Source organism: Notolepis coatsorum (genome assembly GCF_963971535.1).
Source record: "Notolepis coatsorum genome assembly, chromosome: 4".
Lineage (NCBI taxonomy): Eukaryota > Metazoa > Chordata > Actinopteri > Aulopiformes > Paralepididae > Notolepis > Notolepis coatsorum.
Genome location: NC_140168.1, coordinates 84,783,083 through 84,795,582, shown reverse-complemented (window position 1 = coordinate 84,795,582; position 12,500 = coordinate 84,783,083). Strand labels below are relative to the sequence as shown.

At 44.0% G+C, this 12,500-nt stretch overlaps 1 protein-coding gene across 1 annotated transcript in view; it reads right to left on the bottom strand.

The window, feature by feature from the left end:
* The window catches only part of tinagl1 (tubulointerstitial nephritis antigen-like 1), a 125,286-nt gene that overhangs the window by 91,610 nt on the left and 21,176 nt on the right, over positions 1 to 12,500 (bottom strand). The gene's annotated exons all lie outside the window — the stretch shown is intronic.

Below are 12,500 nucleotides of genomic sequence, written 5' to 3'. Positions count from 1 at the left end.
TGGGAGAATCGCTGACTCCAATGTCACTTAAAATTAGGGATGCCCCGATCACGTTTTTTGCCACCGATACCGATCACCGATCGTCGTGAGCCATATCGGCCGATACAGATCCGATACCGATAGTTTTTGATTAAAAAGAAATTAAAAATTATTTTATATAATTTTTTATTTTTTTTATATAAAATATATATATTATATAATTAGACTTGTACTTGTATTATCTGCGAGACATCGCCACCACGCAACAAGTCAAAATGCTCGCTATCTGCAAACAGCGCCACTGTCTGTGTACTCTAGTAGCCTCCAGCTCCAAAAAGGATTCTCCGGCGCTGCAGCTGGACCCTATTGGTATAACGTTACTACTGTCACATTCAGCAAGCCCTCAGCTCGAATACGCATTCAATCAATGTTATAAGACATTGATATCAGGAGCTATCTGTAGCTACTGCTAGCCGGCTAGATGATGTTAAGACAACTATTTAGTTCAATCGGACATTTCGTTTTGAACGATTTTTTTGATAGATTTACAACTGTACGTATGTGTGACATTGTGCAACATTGTGTGACTTTGTGAGACTTTGTGTCCCACCTCTCGGCTAACGACCCAAATACCTGTGCCCAACCTCTCCTTCTCTAGGTCTTCCGTCCCGCGCTCCTTCTATCTCTCCACATAGCCCGCATTCCTTCTCTTGACCTCCATTCATCCCTCCATCCAGCCCAGCCTCATGACTCATGACTCATTATCGGAATTCCCCGATCTCATATTTATACTCAATATCGGCCGATACCGATCGCTGGCCGATCGATCGGGGCATCCCTACTTAAAATGGCCACAAACCTTTGCTTTGTGTTATTGGTGAGCTTCGTCAGAGCATGCATGGCTGGCTGGCTGGTATCAAACGTGTTATTCTTTACTAATTGTTTTGTTTATTGTAAGTGATCCCTGATGTTAAGCAGTGGCATCACTCTCCCCTTTCTGTCAGACCTCCATCGAAAGAAGCTTGTGAATCTTGTGTTTTGCTAAATTCAATTACATGTAATACTTTATTGTAGGGCGGACCTTGATAGTCGTGGTATTGTGTTGACTAAAAAACACTTACACGAATACACGTCTTGTTGGGGGTTTAAACGGCTGTATAAGAACCTGCTATTGGAGGGGCAAGTCTGCCATCACTGATTTAGACACAGGACTAAGAACCACAGCACTAAGAACCACAGCACTAAGAACCACAGGACTAAGAACCACAGCATTAAGAACCACAGCACTAAGAACCACAGCACTAAGGACCACAGCACTAAGAACCACAGGACTAAGAACCACAGGACTAAGAACCACAGGACTAAGAACCACAGCACTAAGGACCACAGCACTAAGGACCACAGCACTAAGAACCACAGGACTAAGAACCACAGGACTAAGAACCACAGCACTAAGAACCACAGCACTAAGGACCACAGCACTAAGGACCACAGCACTAAGGACCACAGGACTAAGGACCACAGCACTAAGAGACACAGGACTAAGAACCACAGCACTAAGAACCACAGCACTAAGGACCACAGCACTAAGGACCACAGCACTAAGGACCACAGCACTAAGGACCACAGCACTAAGGACCACAGCACTAAGGACCACAGCACTAAGAGACACAGGACTAAGAACCACAGCACTAAGAACCACAGCACTAAGGACCACAGCACTAAGGACCACAGCACTAAGGACCAGAGCACTAAGGACCACAGCACTAAGGACCACAGCACTAAGAACCACAGCACTAAGGACCACAGGACTAAGAGACACAGGACTAAGGACCACAGCACTAAGGACCACAGCACTAAGGACCACAGCACTAAGGACCACAGGACTAAGGACCACAGCACTAAGAGACACAGGACTAAGAACCACAGCACTAAGGACCACAGCACTAAGAACCACAGGACTAAGGACCACAGGACTAAGAACCACAGCACTAAGGACCACAGCACTAAGGACCACAGCACTAAGGACCACAGCACTAAGGACCACAGCACTAAGGACCACAGCACTAAGAGACACAGGACTAAGAACCACAGGACTAAGAGACACAGGACTAAGGACCACAGCACTAAGGACCACAGCACTAAGAGACACAGGACTAAGAACCACAGGACTAAGGACCACAGCACTAAGGACCACAGCACTAAGGACCACAGCACTAAGGACCACAGGACTAAGGACCACAGCACTAAGAGACACAGGACTAAGAACCACAGCACTAAGAACCACAGCACTAAGGACCACAGCACTAAGGACCACAGCACTAAGGACCACAGCACTAAGGACCACAGCACTAAGGACCACAGCACTAAGAGACACAGGACTAAGAACCACAGCGCTAAGAACCACAGCACTAAGGACCACAGCACTAAGGACCACAGCACTAAGGACCAGAGCACTAAGGACCACAGCACTAAGGACCACAGCACTAAGAACCACAGCACTAAGGACCACAGGACTAAGAGACACAGGACTAAGGACCACAGCACTAAGGACCACAGCACTAAGGACCACAGCACTAAGGACCACAGGACTAAGGACCACAGCACTAAGAGACACAGGACTAAGAACCACAGCACTAAGGACCACAGCACTAAGAACCACAGGACTAAGGACCACAGGACTAAGAACCACAGCACTAAGGACCACAGCACTAAGGACCACAGCACTAAGGACCACAGCACTAAGGACCACAGCACTAAGAGACACAGGACTAAGAACCACAGGACTAAGAGACACAGGACTAAGGACCACAGCACTAAGGACCACAGCACTAAGAGACACAGGACTAAGAACCACAGGACTAAGGACCACAGCACTAAGAACCACAGCACTAAGGACCACAGCACTAAGGACCACAGCACTAAGGACCACAGCACTAAGAGACACAGCACTAAGGACCACAGCACTAAGGACCACAGCACTAAGAGACACAGGACTAAGGACCACAGCACTAAGAACCACAGCACTAAGGACCACAGCACTAAGGACCACAGCACTAAGGACCACAGCACTAAGGACCACAGCACTAAGAACCACAGCACTAAGGACCACAGCACTAAGGACCACAGCACTAAGGACCACAGCACTAAGGACCACAGCACTAAGAGACACAGGACTAAGAGACACAGGACTAAGGACCACAGCACTAAGAACCACAGCACTAAGGACCACAGCACTAAGAGACACAGGACTAAGACACAGCACTAAGGACCACAGCACTAAGGACCACAGCACTAAGGGACACAGGACTAAGAGACACAGCACTAAGAGACACAGGACTAAGAGACACAGGACTAAGAGACACAGGACTAAGACACAGGACTAAGAACCACAGGACTAAGAGACACAGCACTAAGGACCACAGCACTAAGAGACACAGGACTAAGAGACACAGCACTAAGAGACACAGCACTAAGGACCACAGCACTAAGAGACACAGGACTAAGGACCACAGCACTAAGAACCACAGCACTAAGGACCACAGCACTAAGAGACACAGCACTAAGAGACACAGGACTAAGACACAGCACTAAGGACCACAGCACTAAGGACCACAGCACTAAGGGACACAGGACTAAGAGACACAGCACTAAGAGACACAGGACTAAGAGACACAGGACTAAGACACATGACTAAGAACCACAGGACTAAGGACCACAGGACTAAGAGACACAGGACTAAGAGACACAGCACTAAGAACCACAGGACTAAGGACCACAGGACTAAGAGACACAGGACTAAGAGACACAGCACTAAGAACCACAGCACTAAGAGACACAGGACTAAGAGACACAACACTATGAGACACAGCACTAAGAGACACAGGACTAAGAGACACAGGACTAAGAGACACAGGACTAAGAGACACAGCACTAAGAGACACAGGACTAGGCCTGCCACGATAACACATTTTGCTGGGCGATTAATTGCCCCCGAAAATATCGCGATAAGCGATATTATTGCGACCGGTTAGAGAATTTTTTTTTGAGACATTTATTTCCCCAAACTTTTATTTTGAAGCCCACCGCTCCGTCTTTTCCGGTTTTAGACTTTTATTTTGAAGCCCACCGACCGGAGCGGAAGTATTGTTGTTATTATCCTAGCAGCATCTCGTCCGGTTCTGTGTTTTTGAGCTAATGATAAAACAAATGTTGAGATTGTTGGTGAGCAACTAACTTTAGGTTAGTTTTAACGTTAGCTACTAACGTTAGATGCAGCTACTACAGGCAATCAACGATGAGGAGGAAGCGTCAAAGCCGTATAGAATAGAATAGCCCTGTGGTGCGTAGGCACGGGAGCGCAACTCGATTACCTGTTATAATAAATGTATTCATGTTTAACTTGTCCCCGTGTCCAGTCCTTTGACTAGTCCCACCCGTTCATTGTAAACAATGATGCATGTAATTGTATTAACGTTATTCTGTGTTGTAGCTATGCTATACGTTGTATTTCGTTTGTTAGCTATTTAGCTAATGTTGTTGGCATTGAATGAGCATCAACACTAGATCTTTAATCTTTATTTAGCAGTCCAGTTTCTCCGGGCAGTAGCGAGTAACTACTTGGGTCTAAAAATAGCTAACGTTACACTACAAAGAACGCTATTTGGTTAAAAGGAGCAACACTATTGAGAAATGTAGTTAAGCTATATGTGGCGTTGCTAGTGCCCCACGGAGCTCCCGTGCTGTGCTCTGTAGTAAGGCCAGCGGCCCCCCACACGGAGTGACTGACGAGGGGTACTACTGGTTCCGCCTCATTAAAACAAACGCGCAAATAGCAATTAATTGCGCCCGTCAAAATCATTGCATTAATTTTAATTATCGCGGCAATTAATCGATTTATTGCTCATCGCGGCAGGCCTACACAGGACTAAGAGACACATGACTAAGAGACACAGCACTAAGAACCACAGCATTAAGAGACACAGGACTAAGAACCACAGCACTAAGAGACACAGCACTAAGAACCACAGCACTAAGAGACACATGACTAAGAGACACAGGACTAAGAGACACAGGACTAAGAGACACAGGACTAAGGACCACAGGACTAAGAACCACAGGACTAAGAACCACAGCACTAAGAGACACAGGACTAAGAGACACAGGACTAAGATACACAGTGGTGGCTGTAGGTACATGGTGGTGTAGTGGTTAACAGTCGCCACACAGCTAGAAGGTCCTGGGTTCGATTCACCGCTTGGGGACCAGGTTGCCGCGTTGCCAGGTACCCAGGAGCATACCCGCAGCCCATGTCTGCTCCCTTGGGGGGAAGGACGACGGGACGGGTCAAGTGCAGAGAGACATTTCATCGGTGACTCAGTGCATGTGTGTGTGTTCCTGTGTGTACCTGTGTGTGTTACTGTGTTCCTGTGTGTCGCCCATCTCGCATGCGTGTGTTAATCTGCATGACAAATAAAGACTTCTTCACAGCACTAAGAGACACACACAAGTAAAAATGCTCATGTCTATCTACACATTTTAATTGGCCCTAAAGTCTATCATCTAAGGAATTATTCATAACATAAGAATGATAAATAGCCTAAATATGAAATATGTGGGCTGTTTTCCATACATGAGGAAAGATGAGCAGATCTACCGCCTGGTTCCAATAACGTAGTTTTCCATGTCTGATCGTTAAACTGACATGACCATCATGTCCGCCTTCAAAAGATAATTCATCATCATTGGTTTTTTTTCTTGATTTGGAGTAGTGAAAATATTTATATATTTTTTTATACTCTTTTTATTGGATTTTTTCTTTGAAAATCACATCAGAGTATAATCATCAACAACCATAAAATATAAAACAAGAAAAGACAATGACAGATCATTGGGTAATTATTCCAGATGTGTTCAAAATATATATATAACACAGACAAAACGCATTTACACAAACATACAAACCAAAACAACAATAGATAATCTTGCTCTCATACACTCCAAGCACAAATCATGCCCTCTTCCCGTATTCCCTCTGCCTCTTTAAACAATAGTATTGTTACATCGATCATAAAATATGAGAAATAGAAACAGAGCTTTTTTATATATTCTTTTGTATAAATAAAAAATTTAAAATATGCCTTTAGGCGGATACATATGAATGCACATCAATCATGAAGCAAAATACAAAAAACAGAGGGATACATAAAACAAATAATTACAGAATAAAAAAATCTGAATAATAGAACACACTTTGTTAACTATTGTCTAGGAGGGGTTAGCGTGCACTTATTGAAGTGGTGAAAATATTTAAAAATATTTGGAACAGTGTGTGTCTGGAGAACAAAAGCGACCTGTCAGCTCCAGGTCCCTCAGATCAAACTGTGTCTGAGGGTCCCGCGGGCCAAACTGGTGACAAAGGGTTTCCGGGCCTTTCAACATCAAGTCTGCTGACACCTTACAGACCTTCAAGGCCTTGCTTAAAACCCACCTTTTCTCTCTAGAGGATCATTGAGTTACTCTACTGTTGTGTTGTGTGTCTGAGGTGTTCTTATGTTCTCTGTCTGTCCGTCTGCCTGGTTCCCTGTCTCCATTGTCCTGTCTATTTCTTCTTTTTCCCCCCCGGGCTGCACCCAGGACCGATGTAAAAATTGGCTGGGGGTGCAATATAGATGAAAATATCATATCATCATATCATTGCAATGCAGGTTTTTATATTTATGTATTGTATCTCCTTTACCAGTAACTGCATTTGTAATCCAGGACAACCCATGACCCATGGATTTGTAATCCAGGACAACCCATGACATCTCAAGACAAGCTTAAAGGAACACGCCAACATTTTGGGAAATTAGCTTACCGTCTTCTCCAGAGAGAGACAATAAGATAGATACCAGTTTCCTCTCTGTGCGTTCAGTAGAAAGCTATCTGGCTGCACATGATCCTGTATGTAAGTTTAAGTTTAATTATTATTGTTTTTACCCAGGGACAGTGCACATTAATCAACATCTTCAGTTTCCACATCAATGTAAATGTGCCAGAATTAGCTAATGAGCTAGTTTTCATCTGTAGTCCCTGCCTACCATGTCTTTATGGTGTGGGAGGAAACCAGAGTACGTGGAGGAAACCCACGCGAACACAGGGAGAACAGCTTCTTCCCCACTGCCATACGGACACTGAACTCCCTGTAGCAACCCCCCTACCTGTGCTGTTATGGACATAAACTGTGATATTGTGGTCTTTGTATTTTATATATCTATGTATTTAACTGCATGTAGTATGTATGTATTGTAACTAAGTGATGTTATATGTTCTATGGTGGAACAATGCAATGTAATGCACTGAAAACAAATTCCACCAGCCTGGCTGGGTGGTCATTAAAGAATCTAATATATCTAATATATCTAACATGCAAACCCCCCTTGAACGGCCCTTCTAAGGTTTCTCCCCTCCACATTGCCTGTGGTGCTTTTTTCCTATTGCTAGGTTTTTAGTGAGTTTTTCCTTACCTTCGCTGGGGTATGTCTGGGAGTGTTGCATTTATTTATTTTACATGCCCCATGGGGACATTAACATTGATATTACACCCAGCAAGAGAGAGAGAGAGGGTGAGAAACAGGATGTTTTGGTCCCTAAACTAAAACATGAAACGTCTCAAAACTGTAAACCGCGTTAAGTGTTTATTTAGTTGTGTTGTTTGAACTCGTCTCATCGGTGAGTGTACTGAGTGATAAAAGAGCAGCGTTCTTTTTCATGTTTTCGGGTCATTTGAGGTCTAGGGACAAAAGGCAGCATGGGGTCTTTGGCTGCTTCCGTCAGATCTCAGATCTGTGTGTGTATGGAACCCACAGGGGTTGTGACTATACTAATCATGTGACTTGCTGCTTGGTGATTCTATAAAACCTTTTTACTGCTACTTAAGTACTGGTAGGGGGGGGGGGGTTCTCAAATGGAAAAGTAATTTTTATGTTACTATCCCTATAGAACTACCTACTCACTGTATCATGCTAAATTATGTCAATACTACTATGCACTCAGAGTGTAACACTCAAGTTCTACACTGTTTGACGAATAATGCCAATAATACCCTTAGCCACCAGAGTTGTACCCTTCCTGCTGACTTGTTGTTCACAATTTGTACGTCGCTTTGGATAAAAGCGTCAGCTTTTCCTAGAGGAATCAGCACTAGGGCAACCACTAGAGGGGATTGCGAAGTGCCCGGCCGGCAAACCGATCTACCTTTGACATAAGAGATTGTACATAATTTCCATATTTTAAATTCAATTTAAAATGGTTACTCGACAACCAAACCTGTGACCATGTATAGTCTAATAGTGTAGTAGTGCACCTTGACAACAAATCCTATGATATTACTTGAAAACACTTTAATATAATTCTGTATTGCCCTGTAAAAACGCTGCTAAACCATATAGATGCACTTTATACCTTGTACTTTGTTTCTTGTATGTTTTTACGTTTTGTCTCGTAGTATGATATGCTTCACTGCCTGCCTGTTTCGTTTTTATGTTTTGTGTGGGGACTGCGGATGAAAACTAGCATCTATTTAAACGACCACATCAAACAAGAGGTGGACGCGGGCAAATACTGCGGCATGGTCATGCTGGACCTACAAAAGGCCTTCGACACTGTCAATCACACCATTCTGATTGACAAGCTAAAAGCAATTGGTTTTGATAGTCTATCAGTGAGCTGGATGCAATCCTACCTGGAGGGGAGAGAGCAGATGGTGGAGGTAAACGGTACCCTATCCCCCCCCCTCACAGTAAACTGTGGTGTTCCACAAGGAAGCATACTAGGTCCGCTACTGTTCCTAATTTATGCAAATGACATGTCGTCAGCTTGTGACTGCAACTTGTTCCTGTTTGCGGACGACTCAGCCCTGCTGGTCTCTGACAAGAACAAGTTACAGGTTGAAAAAACCCTCAGCTCAGAACTAGGCAAAATCTGCATATGGCTCGCTGATAACAAACTATCATTACACATGGGCAAAACAGAGTCCATTCTCTTCGGTTCAAATAACAAACTCAGCAAGACCGACGGCTTCTCAGTTACAGTGGGTGACAATATTGTCACAAGGAAAGAAGATATTACCTACCTGGGTTCCATCCTAGAGGCAAATCTTTCCTGTGACAAAATGGCATCCAATGTAATAAAAAAAGTCAACCAACGAACACGATTCTTGTACCGGATCTCCTCACTGGTAAACAAGAACACCCTGAAGACTCTAGCAGGAGCACTCATTCAAGGGTACTACGACTATGCTTGCACCTCATGGTACCAAAGCACCTCAAAGGCGCTAAAAACAAAATTACAAACATCTCAAAACAAACTGGTCAGACTACTGCTTGACCTTACTCCTAGAACCCACCTCACCCCTACCCACTTTGACAACCTAGGATGGCTTAGAGTAGACGACAGAGTACAGCAACTTGCAATGGGCCTGGTCTACAAGATACACTACACGACCAAGGTACCCATGTACATGACAAAATACTTCCCAAAGGTCAGTGAATACCACGATCACAACACCAGAGGGAGCTCCACAAATCATGTTAAACCCAGATTCGGCTCAAACAAGGGACTAAACACGTTTCGCAATTATGCCACATCAATGTGGAACGCCCTACCCAAAGCTGTAAAGGAATGTGAATCACTACCCACTTTCAAAAACACTCTCAAAAAACACCTAAGGGAGACTGCAACTCGAAACTGGCCCCTGTAAATGTCCGAACACAACCCCCTCCAATGTACAGTAAATTACCAAGTATGGTCTTGTCAATAATCCAATGTACAGTGTTGTTTGTACAGTTGTACAGTGTCCCCCACCCACCCACCCCTCCTACCCAACCCCCCCCCCCCCACTCCTACCCAACCCCCCCCCCCACCCACCCAACCACCTCCAATGTACAGTCCCCCCCCACCCCCACCTACCCAATCCAATGTACAGTTTCTACGCCTAATGTATATACTCTTTTCTTTCTGGACTCTTTTTGTATCACAAACAGTACTGTAATTGCAAATCTGGTATGTCATAAATGTATAGATGTAGCAGTACTGTCTATCTGTATGTCATGTATGTCATATATGTTACGATTAATTGAAAATGGGGGACCCTGATGTAAACAAGACGAAAGTCTTTCTCTGGTCTGCATCCCCTTAACAATTGTATGTATTGAGCTGTACTGTACTGTACCCATTCTGCAATCTGTTAATACAGTTTTCATTCATTCATTCATTCAATCCCTGCTAAATCCGGTGTATAACACATTGCATTTTTGTCCCGTCTAAATAAACAAATAAAGTAAAAGTAAAGTAAATTACTAAATGTAAATGTATATCTCTATTCATCCACTTTAGCACACGCACAGTGGCTCAGGAGGTAGAGCAGTCATCTGGTAATGGTAAGGTTCCCGGTTCCTCTGGCAGCGTGTCAAAGTGTCCTTGAGCAAGACACTCCTGATGAGCAGCTTGGTACCTTGCATGGTCGCCTCCGCCATGAATAATATTGCCTATATACTGTATATACATAATATTATTATACATACAGGCCTGTCCCCGACTAAAGATTTGTATAGTCGAATTTGCCGATACATGTCTAGTGTGTGAAATCCTCTTTCAGTGCCTCTGTGCCCGTTTTCTTAGGCAGTTAGCCTCGCTGGTATGTGCGCCATTAGCGTTAGCCAGCGTTCTAGGCCTCTTTGCTTTTGGGAAGAATGATTAAATCTTTTTTATTATTATTTTTTTTAACTAAGAGGTTGGCAGTCGACTACGGCTCCTTTCGATCGATTAGTCGACTATTCGACTAGTCGAGGTCAGCCCTAATACATATACATATTATGTGAGTTAATGGGTGAATGTGAGGCATAAATTGTGTTTTGGATAAAAGCGCTACATAAATGCAGTCCATTTGACCCGTCTCTCTCACACACTCAGGGCGCACCCCTTTGACTGACCAGTTGACGCTTGTGGCATCTTACAATAGAGGCATTGTATGGCGTGTTTAAAACCAGGCATCTTACAATAGAGGCCTTGCATGGCGTGTTTAAAACCAGGCATCTTACAATAGAGGCCTTGCATGGCGTGTTTTAAACCAGGCATCTTACAATAGAGGCCTTGCATGGCTCTTACAATAGAGGCCTTGCATGGCTCTTACAATAGAGGCCTTGCATGGCGTGTTTTAAACCAGGCATCTTACAATAGAGGCCTTGCATGGCTCTTACAATAGAGGCCTTGCATGGCTCTTACAATAGAGGCCTTGCATGGCTCTTACAATAGAGGCCTTGCATGGCGTGTTTTAAACCAGGCATCTTACAATAGAGGCCTTGCATGGCGTGTATAATTAAATTTCAACCAAAAAGGCTTAAACAATAATGTTAGCGATAGAAGAGAACTCATTCTGTGCACAAATGGAAAGCTTGCCAATGTTCATGAGGCAGAATTATTACAATAGCCGATAATACATTTTCCCAATGATGAATCCCTATATACGGGTGGACCGCGCGGGAAACTAAAGTGACGTCAGACTACACCTCCCTATGTCCTATGGCTATGTGCTCAGTAGCAACAGTATAGATCTGCTGTTAAATTAGAAACACTGTTCGCAGGCAGGGAGGACGAGCGTCTTTGGCAACAATACTGATTAAATCCACAAGGACAAACTGGAATAGCCCCTGATGTAATATCTCACTGTTTGTCTAATGGGGGGTACATGCCAGAGCTGTGAGGTTACCGCGAGGGAAGGCAACATTGTCGTCCAGGATTAGAATGTTATCATCGCGGTCATGGAAGCAAAGTAACTTCCTGCTACTGTATGGTGGGGGGGGGGGGGGGGGGGGGGGCATGAGTTGGAAGTTAATAAGTATCTTAGTATACAGTGCCATGACTTGGTATCAGGAGAGAGGGATGGAGGGAGGGAGAGAGAGAGAAACAGAGGAAGGGAGAGTGAAGGGGGAGAGCGAGGGGGGTATGAGAGAGAGAGAGTGTGAGAGAGAGAGAGAGTAAAACGAGAGAGTAAAAAGAGAGAGAGACAGAGAGGACAGTAGATATGATGGGAGGAAAGAGAGACATAACGAGAGAGCAAGAGAGGTCAACAAAAGAGAGAGAGGGGGGAGGAGAGAAAAAAGAGACAGAGTATGTGTGTGTGTGTGTGTGTGTGTGTGTGTGTGTGTGTGTGTGTGTGTGTGTGTGTGTGTGTGCGTGCGTGCGTGCGTGTGTGTGATAACCAGTGATGCCACAGATTACTTGTAAAAGTAATCTGATTACTGATTACTGATTACTCCTTTAAAAAGTAATCTAAGTTACTTTACTGATTACTTGATTATCAGAGTAACTTAGTTACTTTGAAAGTAACTAGGTTACGAAGTCGTCGTCGTTCCCCCAACAGTTTTTTTTAAGCGCTTTATTGAAAGTGCATAAATTGTTTTTAACTTGTTTCTCTGCACATAACGTAAATTGTTAAACTAGTGCTTCAGCTTCTGTACCATCAAGTATGGTAAAGCAAC